The following is a 15,049-nucleotide window of genomic DNA, read 5'->3' on the forward strand; positions in this document are numbered from 1 at the left end:
AAGGGCCTATATTGCGCTGTAGGTTTTCTACGTTTCTCTCCCACACACTCCCTTCCCTTTCTCCTGTCCCTCCAGCTTCACTCCCATCCCCATTCCCCCTTTCCCCATCACCTCCCTCCACTTCTCCTCCTTTCCCTCATCCCATCCCTCTTCATCCTCTTCCTTCCCTCCCTCTCCATTCCCATACTCCCTCTTCCCTTTCTCCTGTCCCTCCAGCTTCACTCCACCCTCCCCTCACTTCCCCATTCTTCTTCCTCCCTTTCCTATCCCCTGACCCGTCCCATCCCTCATCTCCAACCACTTCCCTCCCTCTTCACCTTCTTCCTCCAACCCCCTCCTCACCTCCCCGATCCCTCCGCTCCCACTTCCCTCCTTCCACCGACTTCTGACCTCGTGTGTCCGCTCCCGGCAAACCCGCAGCCTGAAGACCATCAATTCAAAGCCTTTCAAACCCGACCTTTGGGTGACCATAGAACAACCCTGCTTCGTACCTTGTACCGACCGTCACTACCTCCTCGCCGGGCGCCGGCGACTCCAGAACCGTAGCTACCAGCCAGCCAGCCGGCCGGCCGCCACAACGTGCCTCGCTATCACTGAATAACGGGTGGCCGCAGCCAGCCGCTCCCTCAGCCAATCACTATACGGCAGGCGGAGAACTGCCTACCAATCAACATGGCAGAAAAGCAGGGCGTTCGGCCCCTGACCAATCAAACAGCGAAGAAACGTCTACCAGTCACACGGCGGAAACCGGAATAGGGCTCGACCTATCGCATGGCGGGATGTTGTACCAACTAATCAGTCTGTAGATCGTATGACAGGATGGGGCGATGACAGACCAACAGTCTGACCAATCACGCTGCGACGGACGAGGGCGATGGCGCTATTCCGACCGAAGACTAACTAACCGTCTGATACTTTATTATTTCTAATCTTTGCTATCGACGCCCTCCCTCTATTCCAGTTTAATGTTCTAAAGCCTCCCGGAGTACCAGACTGCCTCGTACAAGTAGAAAGACAGGTCCCTGAGCTGCCCCGCACAATCATGGCTGTGCCAGGACAGGGCTCAGCGAGTCGCTGCCCCGTATAGACATGGCCGATCGATCCGGTGTTCCTGGGACTGCACCGGAGGGGGTGCAGTGGTTGGAGTTAGAGGTGAATGTTGCTTGTCCGATTCCCTGTGCTGCGATACGTTTTTCATTGCACCTGTACGCCCGTCTACGTGTCGATATGACAATAAACCCTACTTTGAATTTATGTCCAGAAACTGGAACAGATCTGTTGTGCTGTTACTAGATAAATACTGTCCATAACAGTGACTCTGGATGTTAACCTACTAACCTGTATGACCAGGGCCCAATTCCTGCCTCTGACTGTAGGAGTTTACACATTCTTCCCACGGGATGATCCCGGCAATGAACGGGTAATTGTAAGGTTGGTGTCTGAGCCTGTACTCCCTGAAGTTTAGTAGAATGGGAGGGTGAGGATCTCATTCAAACCTATCGAATTTTGGAAGGCCTAGATAGAGTGGATGTAGCGAGGATGTTTCCTATAGTGGGGGAGTCTAGGACCAGAGGACAAAGTTTCAGAATACACTTTAGCACAGAGATGAGGAGTTTCTGTAGGTAGAGGGTGGGGAAACTGTGGAATTCATTGCCACAGTCGGCTGTGGAGGCCAAATCGTTGGGTGTATTTAAAGCACAGGTTGTTAAGTTCTTCTTTAGTAAATGTTCAAAGATTATGAGAAGACAGGAGAATGGAGCTGAGAGGGACAATAAACCAGCCATGATCGAATGGCGGAGCAAATTCAATGGACCGATTCACCTAATTCTGTTCCTATGTCTCGTGGTCTAATCTCTCTCTCACAGCCATCAAGACGACAGAGTCCTGATGTGACAAATACTCACCCACACCTGACATCGCCTCCTCATCCCGGGGGTTTGATCAAGCTTTCCATCACCTGTCCTTCCTCTATCTCGGTGTCACATTCCATTTTGCAACTCTCTCTTGTAGTTTTGCTTGGTTACTACCTTTAATTAGGACTCTGTAAGTGTCCAGGATTAACTTGTGATTCAGTAATTTTCTTTGGACTGGGCCTTAACAGCTTCCAATTCCCTGTTCTCGGAGCCTTGCTTCTTCAGTGAGGTGCATATCCTTCTGTACTGAAGGCAACGAGCAGAGTCAGTCCCCTGTGAAATCCACTCTCCTTAACCCTTGAAGAAGATGTCTTCACATGTCCTCACTATCCAAAACATCTTCTCCGTTGCAGGAGTCCAGAAGACACAAAAGACAAAAAGTCCTGAAGATCTGTTTGGACCAAGCCTTGTGACCCCTCCATTCGGTCATGGTTGATCTATTATCTTGCTCAACCCCATTCTCCTGCCTTCTCCCTGTATCCTCTGATGACCTGACTAATTAGGAACCTATCAGCCTCCACTTTAATTATAGTCATGTCATAGTCATACTTTATTGATCCCGGGGGAAATTGGTTAAATATACCCAATGAACTGGTCTCTACAGCCATCTGTGGCAATGAATTCCACGAATTACCACCCTCTGGCTAAAAAAAAATCCTCCTCATTCTAAAGAGACGTCCTTCTATTTTGAGGCTGTGCGCCCTGGTCGTGGACTACCCCACTATGGGAACATCCTCTCCACATCCGCTCCATCTAGGCCTTTGAATATTTGATAGGTTTCAATGAGATCCCCATCGTAATTCTGAACTCCAGCAAGTACAGGCCCAGGGATATCAAATGATCCTCATACCATAACCCATTCATTCTTGGGATAATTCTCGTGAACCTTGTTTGGACCAGCACATCTTTTCTCAGACAAGGAGCCCATCTGCTCACAATTACTCCAAGTGCAGTCTGAGGCCTTATAAAGCCTCAGCATTACATTTTTACTTTTATATTTTAGTCCTTTTGAAATGAAAGCCAACAGAGCATTCACCTTCCTCACCGCTGACTCAACCTGCAAGTTAAATCTGCTGGAGGAACTTAGCAGATCAAGCAATGTCTGTGGGAGGAAAGGGAATGTCCATGTTTCAGGTCAAAAACCTGCTTCTAGGGTCCTACCTCTTCTGACTCCAGGACTAAGAAGAAATCACTTGCTTTGGATAGGAAGAGTTCATCATTTCAGAATTTTTAGAATTCTCCATTCCAAAATGCTGTGGAGACAGTCTGCAAATTTATCGATTGAGATAGAGTGCAGCATAGCTGCCCTCCACCCCACCCCCCACCCTGAGCCGCACCACCCAGCAACCCCAAATTTACCGCAGGCGTAATCATGGGGCATTTTGCAATGACCATTTAACCTACTAACCCAAACAACAGGAATTCTGCAGATGCTGGAAATTCAAGCAACACACATCAAAGTTGCTGGTGAACGCAACAGGCCAGGCAGCATCTCTAGGAAGAGATACAGTCGACGTTTCAGGCCGAGACCCTTCGTCAGGACTAGACGAAGGGTCCTGACGAAGGGTCTCAGCCTGAAACGTCGACTGCACCTCTTCCTAGAGATGCTGCTTGGCCTGCTGCGTTCACCAGCAACTTTGATGTGTGTTACCTACTAACCCATATGTGTTTGGACTGTGGGAGGAAGCTGGAGTGTCCGGAGGAAACCCACATTCTCATAAAGTTCGTCTGGGCCCCCTTCAATGCTAGCAAACATTTTCGTAGATAAGGGGCCCAAGACTGCCCACAATACTCCAAATGCAGCCTGACCAATGCCTGATAAAGCCTGTGAGTTGCTTTCTTCGTTTTTATATTCTGGTCCTCTTGAAATGAATGCTCGCGTTACCTTTGCCTTCCTCACTAGTGACTCAACTTGTCAGGGAATCCTGCACAAGGACTCCCAAGTCCCTCTGCACTTCTGATTTCTGAATTTTCTCTCCATTTAGAAAATAGTCGATGCCTTTGTTCCTTCTACCAAAGTATATGATCATAGATTTAATTTGGGGATGGAAAGAGAAATCCTGAGAAACTGGAAAAGCTGCTTGAACTGGGGAAGGATGAAGGCAGGTTTAAAAAAAACACCACCTGGGTTAAAGCACATCAAGTGCACGTACAAATATTTTTAGCAATGGTGAGGTGTGCCACCCCATGCTCTGCCCTTCAACCCCAGTGAATGTTGTTATATTTTTAAACCCCTTTCACATCTCTTGTCATTTTATACAATTTAATTGAAACATTCCCTCGGCCTCCAAAGTGTCCCAAAGTGGCCATAGTTCAAAGTGAAGTTATTACCAAAGTACAAGGTCACCACGTACAACCCAGAGATTCACTTCCTTGCGGGCATACACAGTAAATCCAAGAGACACAATAGAATCAATGAAAGACCACATGCAAGAGGGCAAACAACCCATGTGCAAAAGATAACAAGCTCTTCAAATAAAAAAGTAAATAAATACACAGTAATTGTCAAGAACATGAGATGAAGAATCCTTGAAAATGAGTCCTTAGATTGTGGGAACAGTTCAGAGATGGGTGTGAGCTGCACCAATGTAGCCAGACTTACTTCATGACTAAGGTTTAATGCTGCCAAACTCTTTGTCAATGATCAGCCACTGAGTTCCCCAGCTTCGAGGGTTCAGAGATTGGAAATCCATGCAGGGAACAGGCATGAGAGCTGGTGACCCCCCCAACACCAGATATGTGAGTCCAGTTTGGAGTTCAGGAACCTGTCTTCAGTGAGTCCTTGGATCAGTACTTCTAAAACTTTGACAAACTTCTATAGACGTATAGTGGAGAGTACATTGACTAGTTGCCACATGGCCTGGTATGGAAACGCCAATACACTTGAATGGAAAAGCCTACAAAAAAATAGTGGATATGGCCCAGTCCTACACCTGGAAAGACCTCCCCACCATTGAGCACATCTACATGGAGCGTTGTCACAGGAAAGCAGCATCAACATCAGGGGCCCCAACCATCTCTTCTCATTGCTGCCATCAGGAAAAAGGTCCCACACCATCAGATTCAGGAACAGTTATTACCCCTCAACCATCAGGTTCCCGAACCAGAGGGGAAGCTTCACTCAACTGAACTGTTTCCACAACCTGGACTCACTTACGATAAGTCTTCATCTCATGATTCTCGTTCTCAATATTAATTGCTTATTTATTTATTATTATTTCTTTTTTGTATTTGCATAGATTGTTATCTTTTGCACACGGGTTGTTTGTCCGTCCTGTTGTGTGTGGTCTTTCATTGATTCTATTCTGTTTCCTGGATTTACTGTGAATGCCCACAAGAAACAAACCTGGGTGTTGTTTATGGTGACATACATGCACTTTGAACTTTGAATGCTTCAATGTACATGGGATAATGAAACTGAGCTTTTACAAACAGTAGTGTGCGAGTGTGTTAGAGAATGAAAGTGTATGTCAAGGAAACCCATCAGGACTGCACAGGGAGAATTTTCCAGCTGGAGCATCTGGAATCAGAAGGCGTAACCTTGGGATACAGGGAAAGTCATCAGAAAAGAGCACAGTACGCCACAGGAACAGGTACAATCCTTCAGCGATGATGTTGTTCTGAGTTCGTTAATCTAAAAATGCTCAATTAAACAAATCCCTTCTGCCTGCACATGGTCCATTTGCCTCCATTTTCTGTATATTCATTTACCTATCTGTGACCCTCTATTGTATCTGCCTCCACCATCAGCCCTAGAAGCATGTTCCATGCACCCATCGCCTTCTGTGTAAAACAAATATTTTTCCTTTAAACTTACCGCCCTCCTGCCTCAAATACATGCCCTCTGGTACTTGACATTTCTACTCTGGGATAAAGATACCAGCGATCTAATGTCTCTTATAATCTTATAACCTTCTATCTGATCTCCCCTCAACCTCTGCCGCTCCAGAGAAAACAACTTAAGTTTGTCTAACTTTTCCTTGTAGTTCATGCCCTCTCATCTAGGCAGCGTTCTGGTGAACCTCTTCTGTACCATCTCCAAAGGCTCCGAGTCCCTCCTGTATTGAGGCAACCAGACTGTATGCAAAACTCCAAGGAGTGACCTAACCAGTGTTCAACGTAGCTGCAACGTAACTTCCTGTCTCTTAAACTCAGTGCCTGGCCAATAACCACAAGCATGCAATATGCCTTCTTTACCACCTATCAATCTGAGCAGCCATTTGTAGGCAACTATCCCCTTATACATCAACAATATCAGAAGAACCAAAGAAGACTGCAGACATCAATTCATTTGTGGTAGACATATTGCTTAATGCAAAGGGGATCATGGGAAGTGGTGAGGGACGGGGCCAGGGTCTTGAAGTGGATGATCAGCCATGATTATGCTGGAAGGTGGAACAGCCTTGAAGGGCCAAATGGCCGCCTCCTCCTATTTCCTTTCTCTCAACCCAGAGTTACTGAAGCTGCAGACATGGCTTCACCAATCTAATGAAAACCACAAGCCGCAGTTATAACACCTTGAGTCAGTCAAAGCAGCATGTGGCATGAATTATTTGAGTGCTGTTCATGAAACTGAACACTTCAGAATCAGTTTATCTTATAACTTAGAATGTGCTCTCTGGCAGGAACTGGAAGACCAGGAGTTAATTAGTAAGTAATATAAACATATTATTTATTGAAGATGGAAGATTAGCCTTACTTGTCACAAACATTGAAACACACAGTGAAATGCTCACATTACAATCTTCATTCTCTCTTGTTACATCAGAGTAAAGATGAGCTGCCCCAGGGTACTGAACCAATTCTGTTTTTATGAATGTTCATAAGTTGATTTTGTCCACAAATTTGGAAAATGCACATAAATCATTCAACTCGGTTATTGCAGCTTCAAAGTATTGTCATGCATGGCATAACCAAAGCATACAAAACTGATGAATGATTACTAAAAGGAGAGAGAGACAGAGACAGAGACACCTGGTTCTGCTGTTTCAGGGAACACACATAACTATAGACAGTCCCTAGATTCCGTTCCTGACAAGTGTATGTCAGCCAATTTCTGTCCAAGTCAGAGATCAAAGTTCAAGGTAAATTTATTACCAAAGTTCAGTGTAGTCTCTAGCTGTGCATGATCATCCCTTCTCCTCCCGGCTATGTGGGCTGCACTGTTGCATCAACAACACCAACAGTGTAAAGGAATGAAGAAATCACTGTCAAACACTATGCCTCATTGTAAACTGGGTTTGCCTTGTCAATGAGTTAGAGGATGTGGGTTTTGAAAGAATCTACAGCTATGAAGCAATAGGTACACATGGAATTTTAATTTCCCTAATATTGACTTGGCCCACCTATAGAGCAAAGGGCTTAGACAGAATGGAATTTGTTAAGCATGTCCAAAACAGATTCTTACCACCAGCCAAGTTCCAGCCAGCTTCTTCCCTGCTGTTATAAGACTATTAAATGCTTTGCTAGTACAAGACCATAAGTTATATAGGAGCAGAATTAGGCCATTTGGCCCATCGAGTCTGCTCCACCATTTCATCATGGCTGATCCAATCTTCCTCTCAGCCCCAATCTCCTGTCTTCTCCCTGTATCCGTTCATGCCCTGACCAATCAAGAATTTATCAACCTCTGCCTTGAATATACATAAAGACCTGGCCTCCACAGCTGCCTGTAGCAAAGAATTCCACGGATTCAGCAACTTCTGAGTAAAGATATTCCTCCTTATCTATTTACCAATCTATTTTCAGGCTGTGTCCTCTGGTCTTAGACTCTGCCAACATAGGAAACATCCTCTCCACATCTACTCTATCAAGGCCTTTCACCATTCAATAGGTTTCAATGAGGTCACCCCTCATTCTTCTGAATTCAAGTGAATACAGGCCCAGAGCCATCAGACGCTCTTCATATGACAAACCACTCAATCCTGGAATCATTTTCATGAACCTCCTTTGAAACCTCTCCAGTTTCAGCACATCCTTTCTAAGATAAGGGGCCCAAACCTGCTCACAATACTCCAAGTGAGGCCTCACCAGTGTCTTATGAAGTTTCAACATGGCATCCTTGGTTTGGTATTCTAGTCCACTTGAAATGAATGCTAACATTGCATTTGCCTATCTCACCACTGACTCAACTGGTAAGTTAATCTTCAGGGAATCGTGCACAAGGACTTTCAAGTCCTCTTGCACCTCAGTTTTTGTATTTTCTTTCCACTTAGTAAATAGTCAACCCCTCCGATTCTTCTACCAAAGTGCATGACCATACACTTCCTGACACTATATTCCATTTGTCATTTCTTTACCCATTCTCCTTATTTGTCTAAGTCTTTCTGTAGCTTCTACTTCCTCATAACTTCCTGCCCCTCCACCTATCTTCATATCCTCTGCAAACTTTGCAACAAAGCCATCAGTTCCATTATCCATAGCATTGACATATAACGTAAAAAGAATCAGTCCCAAAACAGACCCCTGTGGAACTCCACTAGTCACTGGCAGCCAGTCAGAGAAGTCTCCCTTTATTCCCACTGTTTGCCTACTGCCAATTAGCCACTGCTTTATCCATGCCAGAATCTTCCCTGTAATACCATGGGACTGTAGCTTGTTAAGAAGCCTCATATGTGGCACCTTGTCAAAGACCTTCTGAAGATCCAAGTAACCAACATCAATCTATTCTCCTTTGTCTATCCTGCTTGTCACTTCTTCAAAGAATCCCAACAGATTTGTCAGGCAAGATTTTCCTTGAGGAAGCCATGAAGACTACAACCCATTTTATCATGCGCCTCAAAGTACCTTGAGACCTCATCCTTAATAATCGACTCCAACATCTTCTCAACTGCTGAGGTCAGACAAACGGGCCTAAAGTTTTCCTTCTTCTGGCTCTCTCCCTTCTTGAAGGGTGGAGTGACATTTGAAATTTTCCAGTCCTCCAGAACCATTCTTGAATCTAGTCATTCTTGAAAGATCAATATTAATGTCTCCACAATCGCTTTGGCCACCTCCTTCAGACCTCTGGGGTGTACACCATCTGGTAGAAGTGACTTCTGATTTTTTTTTTTGACAGCTGTCAGCTGTCTTCAAATTTGACCTACCAAAATGAACCACTTCACACTTACCTGGGTTGAACTCCAACTGCCACTTCTCAGCCCAGTTCTGCATCCTATCGATGTCCTGCTGTAACCTCTGACAATCCTCCAGACTATCCACAGCACCCCCAACCTTTGTGTCACCAGCAAACTTACTAACCCACCCTTCTACTTCCTTATCAAGGTCATTTATAAAAATCACAAAGAGGAGGGGTCCCAGAACAGATCCCTGTGGAATATAACTGGCCACTGTCCTCCCTGCAGAATACGAACCATTCACAACCACCCTTTGCCTTCTGTGGGCAAGCCAATTCTGGATCCACAAAGCAAGGTCTCCTTGGATCCCATGCCTCCTTACTTTCTCAATGAGCTTTGCAAGGGAAACCTTATCAAATGCCTTGCTGACATCCATGTACACTGTATCCACTGTTCTACCGTTATTAGTGTGTTTTGTATCATCAGCAAATTTATAGATGGCTTTTGAGCTGTAGCTAGCCACAAAGTTTAGAGAGAGTAGATCAGTGCGCTAAGCACACACCCCTGACGCGCACCAGTGCTGATCATCAGCAAGGAGGAGATAGTATCACCAATCCACACAGAATGTGGTCTTCTAGTTGAGGATCCAATTGCAGAGACAAAGGTTCTGTAGCTTATCGATCAGGACTGTGGGAATGATGGTGTTAACGGCTGGGCTATAGTCAATGAACAGCATCCCGACATAGGCGGTTGTATTGTCCAGGTGATAAGGCCGTGTAAAGAGCCATTGACATGGTGTCCACTGTAGACCTATTGTGGTGGTAGGCACAGCTGATAGCTTGGGCTGAGACCCTTCATAAGGACTGAAGAGGAGAGAGGCAGAAGCCAGAACAAAAATGTGGTGTCCCACTTTCTTTCATGGTCCACTGTCCTCTGCTATTAGATTGCTCCTTTACCTGATTACCTCTTTCAGCCAACACCTCCCAGATTCTTATTTCTTCTGCCTCACCTGGTCTGACCTATCACCTACCAGACTGTACTCCTTCCCCTCTCCCACCTTCTTATTCCGGCTTCTGCCCCCTTCCTTTCCAGTGCTGATGAAGGTCTCAGCGTCGACTGTTTATTCATAGAAACACAGAAAACCTACAACACAATACAGGCCCTTCGGCCCTCAAAGCGGTGCCGAACATGTCCTTAACTTAGAAATTACCCAGGGTTACCCACAGCACTGTTTTTCTCAGCTCCATGTACCTGTCCAAGAGTGTCTTAAAAGACCCTATCATATCCACCTCCACCAATGTCGCCGGCAGCCCATCCCGCGCACTCACCACTCTCTGTGTAAAAAACTTATCCCGACATCTCCTCTGTTCCTCTCCATAAATGCTGCCTGGCCTGCTGAGTTCGTCCAACATTTTGCGTTTGTTGCTCAAAGTTTCCAGTGTCTGCAGAAATCTCTTGCGTCACTGTTTCTCTTCCGATAGGTGTGACCTGAGCTGTTCTGTCTGTCAATGAAGGCGACAACCGACATGAATGAAATTTTGCGGTGAGGTTGTGGTCTCGCCGAGGTGGATCCCCGTTTGCATTTCTAAAATGCGCTCAGCCCGTGTTAAGAGGGAAGTTAGACAGACGGCGCCATCTAGTGCCACACTGATAACATTACAGAAACCATCGGAGTCTGGTGTGGAAACTGCATTCGGGTGTCCGGCCTGCCTCTGTCATCAATCGCGCCAATTATTCCGGCTAGCTATGAACAGGTGGGAATTCAGAGCCTTGATGATAAACACAGAAAATAGAACAAGTATCGGGTGGCACGGTAGAGTAGCGGCGAGCAGAACGCTTCACAGCGTCAGCAATTCCAGACAAAGAATCAATTCCCACCACTGTTTGTAAGGTGTTTATATTATCTCCCCGTGACCGCGTGAGTTTCCTCCAGGTGCCCCGGCTTCCTCCCACATTCCGAAGACGGATGGGTTTAGGGTTAAGAGTTGAGGAATGCCATGTTGGCATTGGAAGCGTGGTGACAGATGCCCGCAGCACATCCTCGGACTGTGTCGGCCATTGACACAAATGAAGCATTTCACTGTAAGTTTCCATGTAGGTGTGACAAATAATGCCGAATCTTGTGTCTTTACAAGCACAGCGGAGTCACAGGAGACTGCAGGTGCTGGGATGGGCCAAATAGCCTAATTCTGCTCCTTTGTCTTATGGTCTTCCGATCTGAAGCAACACACAATCGGCTTGGGGAACTCAGCGGGTCGAGTGGCTGTGGTGGAGGGGGGCGCGGTGGGGAAAGGAATTATCTACGATCTGGTTCAAACCCTGCGTCAGGACCTGATGAGTTCTGATGCAAGGTTTCCACATGAAATGTCGACAATTTCTTTTCCTCCTCCCCACTGACGCTGCCTGGTCATCTGAGTTCAGTGTATTGCATGGGACAGTGAAGCACAGGATGCTGGAAATGTTGAGCACGCCCATAAAATGCCTGAGGAACTCTGCTGGTAGGACAGCATCTATGGGGGAAGGGGACAAACAGTCGATGTTTTGGGCTGAGACCCTTCTTCAGGATGGGAAGGAAGGGGGCAGAAGCCAGAATAAGAAGATGGGTTGGGGGAACTACAAGCTGGGAAGTTGTACGTAAAAGCGGGTGAGGGAGGAGTGGGGTAGTGTATTTAATGTTTCATTAAAATGTGAGTAATATTAGAAACATAGAAAGCCTACAGCACAATACAGGCCCTTTGGCCCCAAAGCTGAGCCGAATATAGAATAGTACAGCACAGTACAGGACCTTCGGCCCACAATGTTGTGCCGACCCTCAGACCCTGCCTCCCATATAACCCCCCACCTTAAATTCCTCCATATACCTGTCTAGTAGTCTCTTAAACTTCACTAGTGTATCTGCCTCCACCACTGACTCAGGCAGTGCATTCCACGCACCAACCACTCTCTGAGTAAAAAAACCTTCCTCTAATATCCCCCTTGAACCTCCCACCCCTTACCTTAAAGCCATGTCCCCTTGTATTGAGCAGTGGTGCCCTGGGGAAGGGGCACTGGCTAACCACTCTATCTATTCCTCTTATTATCTTGTACACCTCTATCATGTCTCTTCTCATCCTCCTTCTCTCCAAAGAGTAAAGCCCTAGCTCCCTTAATCTCTGATCATAATCCATACTCTCTAAGCGAGGCAGCATCCTGGTAAATCTCCTCTGTACCCTTTCCAATGCTTCCACATCCTTCCTATAGTGAGGTGACCAGAACTGGACACAGTATTCCAAGTATGGCCTAACCAGAGTTTTATAGAGCTGCATCATTACATTGCGACTCTTAAACTCTATCCCTCGACTTATGAGAGCTAACACCCCATAAGCTTTCTTAACTACCCTATCCACCTGTGAGGCAACTTTCAGGGATCTGTGGACATGTACCCCCAGATCCCTCTGCTCCTCCACACTACCAAGTATCCTGCCATTTACTTTGTACTCTGCCTTGGAGTTTGTCCTTCCAAAGTGTACCACCTCACACTTCTCTGGGTTGAACTCCATCTGCCACTTCTCAGCCCACTTCTGCATCCTATCAATGTCTCTCTGCAATCTTTGACAATCCTCTACACTATCTACAACACCACCAACCGTTGTGTCATCTGCAAACTTTCTAACCCACCCTTCTACCCCCACATCCAGGTCATTAATAAAAATCACAAAAAGTAGAGGTCCCAGAACAGATCCTTGTGGGATACCACTAATCACAATCCTCCAATCTGAATGTATTCCCTCCACCACCACCCTCTGCCTTCTGCAGGCAAGCCAATTCTGAATCCACCTGGCCAAACTTCCCTGGATCCCATGCCTTCTGACTTTCTGAATAAGCCTACCATGTGGAACCTTGTCAAATGCCTTACTAATATCCATATAGATCACATCCACTGCACTACCCTCATCTATATGCCTGGTCACTTCCTCAAAGAACTCTATCAGGCTTGTTAGACAAGATCTGCCCTTCAGAAAGCCATGCTGACTGTCCCTGATCAGACCATGATTCTCTAAATGCCCATAGATCCTATCTCCAAGAATCTTTTCCAACATCTTTCCCACCACAGACGTATCCTTACTTTAGAACATGTCCTTACTTTAGAAATTACCTAAGGTTATCCATAGCCCTCTATTTTTCTAAGCTCTATGTGCCTATCCAGGGGTCTCTTAAAAGACCCAGTTGTATCTGCTTCCACTACCATCACTGCAGCCGATTCCACACACTCACCACACTCTGCATAAAAGGCTTACCCCTGACATCTCCTCTGTACCTACTTCCAAACAACTGTGCCCTCTTGTGTTAGCCATTTCAGCCCTGGGAAAAAGCCTCTGACTATCCACACGATCAATGCCTCTCATCATCTTATACACCTCTATCAAGTCACCTCTCATCCTCCATCACTCCAAGGAGAAAAGGCCAAGTTCACTCAACCTATTATCATAGGGCATGCTCCCCAATCCAGGCAAAATCCTTGTAAATCTCTTCTGTACCCTTTCTATAGTTACCACATCCTTCTAGTGGTGAGGTGACCAGAATTGAACACAGTACTCCACGTGGGGTCTGAGCAGGATCCTATAAAGCTGTAAAATTACCTGTCGGCTCTTAAACTCAGTCCCATGGTTGATGAAGACCAATACACTGTATGCCTTCTTAGCCACACAGTCAACCTGCACAGCATCTTTGAGCGTCCTATGGACTCAAACCCCAAGACCCCTCTGATCCTCCACTCTGCCAATAGTCTTACCATTAATACTATATTCTGCCATCATATTTGACCTACCAAAATGAACCACCTCAAACTTATATACTGCGTCTGGTGCTCCCGATGTGGCCTTCTATATATTAGCGAGACCCGACGCAGACTGAGAGACCTCTTTGCTGAACACCTATGCTCTGTCCGCCAGAGAAAGCAGGATCTCCCAGTGGCCACGCATTTTAATTCCACATCCCATTCCCATTCTGATACGTCTATCCATGGCCTCCTCTACTGTAAAGATGAAGCGCCACACTCAGGTTGGAGGAACAACACCTTATATTCTGTCTGGGTAGCCTCCAACCTGATGGCATGAACATTGACTTCTCTAACTCCTGCTAATGCCCCACCTCCCCCTCGTACCCCATCCATTGTTTATTTATATACACACATTCTTTCTCTCTCTCTCCTTTTTTTCCCTCTGTCCCTCTGACTATACCCCTTGCCCATTCTCTGGGTTTTCCCCCCCTCCCCGTTTTTCTTCTCCCTGGGCCTCCTGTCCCATGATCCTCTCATATCCCTTTTGCCAATCATCTGTCCAGCTCTTGGCTCTATCCCTCCCCCTCCTGTCTTCTCCTATCATTTCAGATCTCCCCCTCCCCCTCCCACTTTCAAATCTCTCACTAGCTCTTCCTTCAGATAGTCCTGACAAAGGTTCTTGGCCCAAAACGTCGACTGTACCTCTTCCTAGAGATGCTGCCTGGCCTGCTGCGTTCACCAGCAACTTTGATGTGTGTTGCTTGAATTTCCAGCACCTGCAGAATTCCTCATATTTACGCCTCACACTTACCTGGGTTGAACTCCATCTGCCGCTTCTCAGCCCAGTTTTGCATCCTATCGATGTCCCGCTGTAACCTCTGACAGCCCTGCACACTATCCACAACACCTCCAATCTTTGTGTCATCTGTCACACTTGATTGGTCCTATTGCAAATATATTCTTTGATTAAGCATTCTTTGTTTACATAAGTCAGTACGAGTTATAAGTAAGACGTATGTAAATAGCATACCTGATTGTACCACCATGTCATTCGTGTGTGCCTCACTAAAGTAAAGAAACTAAGTAAACGAATAATCCTGGCTCCTGTGATTTTCTTTCAATTCGGTTCTGCAGTTAGAAAATATAACAGGTGGGGAAGGGAGTATGAAGTAAGAAGCGGGGGGGGGGTGTGGAATAGGTGGAAGAGGTAAAGGGTTGAAGCAGAAGGAATCTGATAGGAGAGGACAGCGGACCGTGGGAGAAAGGGAAAGAGGAGGGGCACCATAGGGAGGTGATGGACAGGTGAGGAGAAGAGGAGGGGT

General features: G+C 46.2%; 1 protein-coding gene across 6 annotated transcripts in view; it reads right to left on the reverse strand.

Annotated features, from left to right (window-relative positions):
• The window catches only part of slc5a6a (solute carrier family 5 member 6a), a 79,848-nt gene extending 65,075 nt beyond the window's left edge, over positions 1–14,773 (reverse strand). For 2 of the 6 annotated variants that reach the window (XM_072257566.1, XM_072257564.1), the window contains exon 1: positions 492–612. The gene's annotated coding sequence lies outside the window, so the exon portion shown is untranslated. Of the gene's footprint in view, positions 1–491; positions 618–14,538; positions 14,672–14,757 lie in introns of those variants that run through there. The other 4 variants (XM_072257567.1, XM_072257570.1, XM_072257565.1 and 1 more) reach the window with 3 other exon arrangements.
• Positions 14,774–15,049: the final 276 nt, after the last annotated feature.

The sequence above is a fragment of the Mobula birostris genome, chromosome 5, assembly GCF_030028105.1.
Source record: "Mobula birostris isolate sMobBir1 chromosome 5, sMobBir1.hap1, whole genome shotgun sequence".
Lineage (NCBI taxonomy): Eukaryota > Metazoa > Chordata > Chondrichthyes > Myliobatiformes > Myliobatidae > Mobula > Mobula birostris.